Genomic DNA, 9,037 nt, shown 5'->3' with positions numbered 1-9,037 from the left:
GTCTTTCTGTGACCCTGAGGGTCCCGAGACCACACTGTCCTGCGAGGGTTCCACCCCCAGTTTAGCCACTGGAGTGACGTCCCTCAGCGGAGCCAACTTCTAAAAGTTCCGATTTTGTGCCCCCACTGCTCTATCACTTGCCAGAAGCGGCCGACGGAGGCCGCCTCCCCCGCCGTCTATCCTCCCAAATATCACCTCGGATTCACTTCTCCGCACGTCCTACCTTCCAGTAAGTGGTCGCTTCTCTGTTCAGAGAGTTGTTGCTACTCTCCTCTTTGATCTCCTGTTGAGTTTGTAGGTGTTCAGAATGGTTTGATCCCTATCCAGCTGAATTCCGGAGACCAGACGAAATCCAGGTCTCCTACTCCTCCGCCATCTTGCTCCGCCCCCCCCATCAGTGCCTATTTTACAGAAGACCCACAGCTTGAAGGGGAAGGTACACACCAGAATTGTGGGAGGGGTGGGACGATCTATCTCAGAATAATCTGCACTGGTTCCAGTGATGCCCTGAGAATTGTCTGACCCAAATGATGGCTTTTCTGAAGTACCTACTTGCCCTCACCATGATAGCCTTGTTATCACTCACTCCTTCTGTGTGGAAATAGTCCTATATCCCTGGTGGGCTTCCTGAGGGAGAGGCTGGGCCTTTTGCTTCTTGCCATTTGGGCACCTCCAGAACCCCTCCCTACTAGAGCATCTAGCTCAATGTCCTACATAAGAGGGCCTCACCAAATCGTCATTCATTGGTTGAGTATTCTTCAGAGGTAAGAAGACAACTGGTTTAACCAAGCCTGTGTTCTCCAAGACTCTTCCCAGTCACAGAAGTACAAGGAGGCTTGGCTTAGGAATCTCTAAACACAAACGTCATCCAGATGCCAGTGTTCCTGTGTTTACACAAGACCTGTGCATACACACACATGTAAAACATTGTCCAATGCAAGTAACTGAGCTTATTTAGCTTCCTTTGGGCAGAGGCTTTGCTTATAATCAAACAAGAAGTTTAATTTAGGAGTAAAAAGTAACAGACAAAATTGAGAAGGGACCACTAACGTATGTCTAAAAAAAAATACCGTTTTCAAATATCCCAGGAGAACATACACTCCACAAGACCTGGGCTTCTTGTTCTTTGCTATATCCCAGCAGCTAGTACATTGCCTGTGGTAGCAGGCATTCACTAGGTGTTGGATGAATAAATAAATGGAAAGCAGAATAAAAAGGAAGACACTAAAACTATAAAAAGATCAGCTCAATAGAACAGAATAGAAAAGATGAAAGGGGTAAAAGTCATGTTTTAGGACAGAAAACTGAGGAAAAAGAGGCATGTGGCCCCAATACCATGAAGTGTGATGGGAAAAAACAATGGAGAAGCAACACGGAGGCTCACAGCTAGTGGCTCTTCTCCAAGGTCACACTGTTATTTGCCTATGTAATGGTTCGCCATCCTGGCTGCAGATTGGAATCACCTGGGAAGATTTTAAGACAAATACCTCTGCCTGTGCTTTACCTACAGACATTCTGAATTAATTGGTCTCGGGTAGGACTTGGTCGTTGGTCATTTTTAAAATTCACTGATGGATTCCGATGTGCAGCCAGGGCTGAGGGCTCCTGCTCAGTGGAGCCAGGGCCGCCTGGTGCCCAGCACTGAAGGATGGAGAGGACTCCATCTCTGCTGCTGCAGACAAGTCAGTGGTCCACAGGACACGGCCTAATGCCTCAAAAGTCTACTGAGAGCTGACAAAGTCGGACTGACTGGGTGGCCTTTCCAGAGAGGAATCCCATAGGAATGTGGGGGGCGGGGAGGAGCGCTGGGACTTATCCTCAGAGGTCAGGGAGTAGATTGGGAAAAGGCCAGATTCTGGTGCCTGGAGGGGCTCAGTCACCAAGCACCAGGATATGTGGGCCAAAGTTCTGGGTCAACCATATGACTCATTATCATCTACAGCCATTTCCTCTTCCTCATGTGTTAGTTTCCTGATCTGTGAGTTTGACACATAAATTCCGTTCACTGATGTGCAGTGGGAAGAACAGGGCCATGGAGGGTGGGGAAAGGGTAAGATGAGCTGTCTACCACAAGCATACAGGGTATTCCCCCTCTTGCACCAGCCATTACTGCAGAAATGGGGAGCTCCCCATTCACAGATGGGGAGCTCTACAGCTTGAGCCCTGACATCCTCTAAGTCACACAGCTAAACTTCCTATTGCCCGCTCTCTCTCCTCTCCCTTCCACCATCTCCAGACTCAGCCCCCCAGTTGTTCCCAACATTTATGTCTCCCAGCACACGGATGATGGTGATATGCACACAGGGTGAGCAGACAGGGCAATCTGTGGCCTGAGGTGATCAGCTGGGGGTCTGGGACAGCCCCAAGCCCTGCCCCTAGTGGGTCCCTAGGGGGATCAATGTCTTTGCCCATCTGTACCCCTTAGTGCATTTACCTCCAAGTGAAGACTTAAATAGCATTTGGTGAGCACCTACTAGGTGCCAGGCATCTTGCTAATGAAACTCATTAATGTTATCTTATTTAATACTAGCCACATTCCTGAAGGAGTTAAAAGTCTCAGCTAAGGTCATTCAACTAGTGGGTTGTAAAAAGGAGTTTCTGATCCAAGTCTTCTGCCTCTATATCTGCTAATTTCTCTCTGCATGACTGAGAGATGCTGCTGGTGAAATGGCCTTAGGAGTCCCTTCCGGAGAGAAACCCAGGTAAGGCTCTTCATTCTGCATTGGTGGAGGGCAGCCTCTGACTCATGCACCCAGTTGGGCAGGGGACTCTGGCAGTGTGACTGTTCCCTCCTGGGAGATGAGTATGAGTGGACCACCCAACCTGACCTCCACCCAGCTGGGGCCCTCACTAACCTGCAGAGGAAATGTGGCTTCTCTTGGTGGAAACACCAGAGGCGTTGTCCTCCTTGGTACCACCTCAAGAGGACCTGAGAACCAAACAGGGATGCTCTGCTCCATCCCAGCTGGTGGATCCCAACTCTGCTGTGACCTCCTCTCCCCTCCTGGGGAGAATCCCACCCAGAGGCAGGAAAGCAACAGAGACAAGGTCAGAACTGGTCAGAGGGCACCTGGACCTTAATAGCCACCCAGTCACTCCCCTCCCACCCCCATTGCACAGAAGAGGAAACTGAGGCAAAGAAAGAGGCAGAGCCAGTCTGTGATGGGGGCTTGAGATAGGTTTTGGATTTCCTGATTCTTTTCCACTCATCATGCAGCACTGAATCACCCTGACCACTTATAGTAATGGAATTTTTAGTCCAGTTTACAGGTAAGAGACTAAGAACACAGAGAGGATTAGTAACTTGCCCAAGGTTGCTCAACTACCAGAGGTAGTTTGCCCTCTCTATCACAGCCCAGCAGTGGCCAAGTTCAAGCCAGAGGAACTCAGCACAGACTTCACCCTAGCAGATACCACATAAAGCCCAGGGTCTGCATCTCCATTCTGGGAAGGATGGTTCCATGGACATAGGCTGGCCGGCATGGCCAGTAGACACTGGCATATAGGAGCTCTTCCTTGGGTCTTCTACAGCTGAGACCCAATGTGGCAGAGCTGGTGGAGTCCTCTGCCAACCAGGGGGATCCCAGGGAACTTCTGCTATGTGGTTAATCTGTCTTACTCAATTCCCTTTGCATCCTGTCCATGAGAGTGGTGATCTGTTCTTCAAATCCAAAGGGAACAACCAAAGTCTCCCAGACTTTCCTGGGAATCTCACATGTTTCAGACCATGCTGGAAGGCTCCTGGCTCCTGCAGCCCCAACCACCATGCACTGACCCCACATGCCTCCCTGGCCTGTGTTCAGAGCAGAGTACCTGCTTGAGAAGACTTCTCCCGGATTACAGGTCCAGAGAAGGAAGACAGCCTCTCTACCACCTGCCAGGTCAGCTTACCAGCTGGGGACGTCCCTCCATCCACACTGCCACTCCAGAATGGGGCCCTCTGGGTCTTTGGCCGTGGGCAGGGGATTGCTGTGGCATGGCATCACCTGCTTGCTACCACACTGGGCTTTCAGCCCCCACACCCACACTGCACATGGTGTTAATAGCTTTGGTAATGATGATGATGCACAAGTATGCTTCCTTTGCCTGCTCCCGGGGCATGTCCACTGTTTACCTTTGATGGCACCACCTAGGGAGAGGACTATGTGCTTGCTTTGCCAGCTCCCTGGGCAGGCCCACAGTTTACCTTTGATGGCACCACCTAGGGAGAGGACTATGGCAGGGGAGAGAGTGAGGCTGGACTTCCCTCCCAGGACCCTCATGCAGATGAGCCATCTGGGCTGGGCTGGGCTGGGTGGGGCTGGGCTGGGTTCCAGGTGGGATCTCTGCTGAGCTCCGGCTGTCAGGACAGCCAGGCTGGTTCAGTAGGTTCTGCTTCCCAACTCCTCCATCCTGAGGGAATACCTCTGTGCCTCTGCCCCGAGCACCACTGGCTGAGGCTGGCCAGCCTATTGTTCCATTCTTCTCAGGCTCAGGAAGGGCCTTGTTCATAACTGGAGGCTTAGCACCCAAAAGAGAAAACATGAGGAAAAGGAATTTTCACATTCCATATGTCTTATAATCCACAGAAATGTTTAGAAACTTGCCCCAGATCACACAGAGAGCAGGTGGTGAAGCCAGATTTTTAATACTGGTTTTCCTGTTCCCAAGATCAGTTCTCTTAACCTGAGATACTTCTTCATTTTTATGTATTTCAGTTTGTTCCTCCATCGACCCTGGGAGGCCCCCTTGGGGCATGTGTGACCAGGAACATGCAGGGATGTGGTCCTTGGTTGCAGGTTCTCCCATGAGCAGCTGGAATCTTGGCGTGGTCTCTGGGAATCCTGGATGGCTCTTTCCACTTCCCATGCCCTTCCTTCTTCGCTTCTGGGACCCACCTCGAGCCACGTTTCCAAGTGTTCCTCTCTGTTGACACTGAGATGCACGTTTCCTGAACCTGAATGAGGCTCCACACTCTTGAAATTTAACATCTCTTCCAGGACCAGTCCCTGGAGGCTGGCCACCCCTATCTTCCACCCATCCCATACCTGAGGTAATCTTTCAAAACACCTTCTGCTGTCTGGTCTCCACCCCCCACTTCAGTGTGGCTTCTTCTCCCACTATTTTGCCAGAAATGCTCTACGGTCAACAGTTTGTTCAATCCCATGGATAGCGAGGTCCTCAGATTTCCTCTTATTTGACATCTCGGCGACATTTGCTGGCTGGCCTCTACCCCTATTCTCAGAAAACTGTCCTTGGTCTGTATGTGTCTAGTGTCCTGGTTTCTTCTTTCCAGCTGTGCCTTCTCGGCCTTCTTTACCAGCGTCTCCTCTGCTGCTGGAGCTCCTCAGAACTCTGTCCTGGATCCTCCCCTCTCTGTCTCTCAAGGTGATCTCACACACATACACCCCACAGCTTCATTTAAAATCTATGTGCCCACAATTACTGCATTTCAATTTCCAGCCACCCCTCTTTTCTAATCTTCAAACCCTGCAAACTCACTCACTGACTCAACATCTCCACTTCGATGTTTTATACGCACCTCAAACTTGAGGAGTTGAGAACTGAATGTATGATCCTCCTCTACTCATCTGCACTCCTACAGGAAAGGGCAACAGTGGTCATAGATAGATCCCAGAACAATCCTTGAAAACTCCCTCTCTTCAGCCCCAACAGATCATCAATTGCTGAGTCCTGTCAATTCTATATCCTAAATCACCTGGTGAACCCATTCACCATTCTCTATCTTCACTGCCCCAACCTGGGCCCAGGTCACCATCTCTGCTCCCCAGAATGGATGCAAGAGTTATTCCTAAGTCTACTCTTTTTTCCCCCCACAGCAGCCTGATGATCTTTTCAAAGTGCGAGCGCAATTGTCACAGCCTTGCATAAATCCCTTCAATAGCATCCCACAGCCCTTTGGACAAATTCCAACCATCTTGGAATGTTTAGAAGGCCCTCTCCAGCCTTAAGCCCCACTCCCTCCTTCTTCTCTGACCCCAGACCCACTGGGCTCCTTTCACTTCCTAGAACATGGCATCCTTTTGCCACCTCAAAGCCTTAACACAGACTGGTCCCTCGGCCGGACCAGACTGAAGCCATGCCAATCTCCTCCCCATCTCTTGGCCTCACTGACTCCCCTTTCAGGCTCAGTGTAAATATTTCTTCCCAAAAGGCTTTCTCAGGTCCAGTCAATGTAAGGCCCTGTCTCATGCTCCCCTGGCCTCCTGTGCTTCTCCTCCAATACTCTGAAAAAGCAATTACAAGGGTGCTAAGTCTATCCTGTCTGTCTGACCATGAGCTCCAAGGGAGGGCAAGGACCAAATGGTTTCCTGCTGTGTCCCCAGCCCTTAGTGCAGGACCTGACATCAGCAGGTGCTCAACAATTGCTACATGGATGAAAATGCCCAATCTTGCTCCAGTCACTCCTCTGGGGCTCCCAGTGGACAGAATCAAGTCCTACCTCACAGTAAACCACTCCTGCCCTCTCCGTAGCTCCATCATACCACTTACTTCATCTTGTCTGGTATCCAAAAACTGGCCAGTGGGAGCTATCTCTTTTGCTAGAAAGGGATGACCCATGCTTCATTTTCTTTGTAACACCTGCATGGTCCCTAACATAGTGGCTTTGCACACAGTAGGAAATTGTCCCAAGAGAGCAACACATTGCTGTAAAGAAAGAGGGCCCTGCTTGGCCTCTGCCTGGCCCAGATATCCTTCTATGCCCCCCCAGAGTCAAGAAATCTCTTAAAATAGTCCTCCTAAAATCAAACAAAAAACAAAACAGGAAAACCTGAAAATTTCCCCAAGTCTTGTAAATTACAGATAGCAAACCAATCAAGGACTGCCAAATGTACTTGAAGGTCAATTAGAGTCTCCCCTGTTTCCAAAAATCCTCCCACACACACACATTTGTAAAATGCTTGCTTGCCAGAGACTGTCCATATTTCCTCCTTTTTTCTCTGTAAAACTTATTCTCCTATCAGACACCTTTGAAACCCTGCTGAAATGTAAGTGATTGCAGATGGCTCCCTTGTGGTTGTGAGTTTATAAATAAACAGCCTTGGCTAATTTTGTCTCTGGTCTTGTTTGATTTGGGGCTGTAATCTTGGTGTTGCAGCTCAGATGCAGCCTGACCTGCTTGTTGCTGTGGACCTTGGCTCTTGTCCAGGTGTGGTGCCCACCAAGGCCTCTTCAGCCTCACTCTCCCCGTGGAACACCGTCCACATCAGCAAGTAAGTCTGCACTGCACTTCAACTCCATCCACTCTCTTTATGTTGAGTTCCTTGGTTGTTTTATTCACTTGTCAAATCCTCGGTATTTATATTTAATTAATGTTCCCTTTGAGGTTTGTGTCCTTGGTGATTTGCTTCTGCCTGTCCCTTTGTTTTGTCCTGTGTCCTTAAGTGTTGCTTTTGTCACGAGGAGGAGAATCACATGGTGGCATACAAGCATCATTCCCTATAAACTGGCTTTTTAAGCTGGCCTCATACACTGGAGAGTTGGCAGTTCTCCCCAGACCAGCACCCTCTGAGGACAAACTTGGCTGTGGGTCACCAGTAAAACCAGATGAGACTGTCCTCTTATCCTGGCCATTTGTCCTGAGAGCTTGGCTTTGATTCAGAAGGGGCATTCTTGCTCTCTGATATATCCGACCTGCCGGGGACTCAGACTGGTGTCTGTGTTCAGAGGTGGCTGGCCATCAAGTCAGAGGTCCAAGACGCAAGGTTGTATGAACATCTTCAACTGACTGTCACTTTCAACTGACAATGACCAAGGGCTTTCTTAGTCTAACCTGTGTCCTTCTCTGGGAAAAACTGCTTCTTACAGGTGCCCCCATTACCACTATGGCCCCTATACTTCCCTCAATGGCAGAACTCCACTAAGGATGATTTGGCCCTACAATGGACACTTTGAGGAACACTTAACTAGAACTGCTCTTTTGAGAGGTACCTTAGAACAAAAACAGAATAAAATTCCTCAGGCCCAATGAGCAGCATTTTGTGATTGGTACCCTGATGCTTCTAAACAGAATTCTAATTCTAGAATTCCAATTCCTTAAAGAATTCTTTTTTCAAGTCTAAAATGAGGAACTTGATGACCAAGTATAAAGCTTTCTGGTATAAAACCACCTCCTTCATAACTATCCCCCACCCTCTAACACCCTGGATCTAACTTCAATCCCTCTAACCCCTCCACTTCTTCTTCCCCTTGCCTGGAGCCCTTGCCTTTCCTTAACAAGCCCCCTGACAATCCAAAACATCAGTTTCCTTTAAAAATGCATCCTGATTGAGAATCACAAATGCCTTTAACCATAGAGTTTAAACCCTGGTCTCAGCAGGACTAAAAGCCATTGTCTGAAGTTTCCCCAAACCCTGATTAAGACACCTCTTTACTGAAGAATTCAGAATCTCCCAGGGGCCTATAATCCAATCTCTGCCAACTAACTGGCATGTTAGTAGGAAGATCAAATGCTAAATTATCAATGAGAAAAGCTGAAGAGACCAATCCAGGGTCAGACTTAAAGGATCCCACCTGCATGCAAAACCAGCAGGCTTCCGGAGAGCCTGGAAAACAGGTCAGAGTTAACTAAAAGTGACTTCTGGGACTTCTCTGTAAAAACCGGTTGGAATCAAGAGCATGAGAAGACAAGCCACAGACAGGGAGAAAATATTTACAAAAGACATGTCTGATAGAGGACCGTTACCCAAAATATACAAAGAACTCTTAAAACTCAGCAGTAAGAAAATAAACAAGCTGATTTAAAAATGGGCAAAAGAACTGAGCAGATACCACACCAAAGAAAACAAATAGATGGCAAATAAGCATATGAAAAGATGCTCACCATCATGTTATTAGGGAAATGAAAATTAAAACAACAATATGATATCACTATAAACCTATTAGAATGGCTAAAATCCAGGACACTGACAACACCAAATGCCGGTGAGGAGGTGAAGCAGCAAGAACTCTCATTCATGAAACTGGACCATTTCCTTACACCACACACAAAAATAGACTCCAAATGGTTGAAAGACCTAAACGTGAGACAGGAGTC

General features: G+C 48.4%; 1 protein-coding gene across 1 annotated transcript in view; it reads right to left on the bottom strand.

Annotated features, from left to right (window-relative positions):
* The window catches only part of PLB1 (phospholipase B1), a 136,726-nt gene extending 131,148 nt beyond the window's left edge, over nucleotides 1-5,578 (bottom strand). The window contains exon 1 of the mRNA XM_073897191.1: nucleotides 5,522-5,578. The gene's annotated coding sequence lies outside the window, so the exon portion shown is untranslated. The remainder of the gene's footprint in view (nucleotides 1-5,521) is intronic.
* Between the last annotated feature and the right edge of the window lie 3,459 nt (nucleotides 5,579-9,037).

The sequence above is a fragment of the Callorhinus ursinus genome, unplaced genomic scaffold (genome assembly GCF_003265705.2).
Source record: "Callorhinus ursinus isolate GAN/ISIS: 27379988/994484 unplaced genomic scaffold, GSC_fseal_2.0 scaffold10, whole genome shotgun sequence".
Lineage (NCBI taxonomy): Eukaryota > Metazoa > Chordata > Mammalia > Carnivora > Otariidae > Callorhinus > Callorhinus ursinus.
Note: the sequence above shows the minus strand (reverse complement) of the source record. Positions and strands in the feature narration are given on the sequence as shown.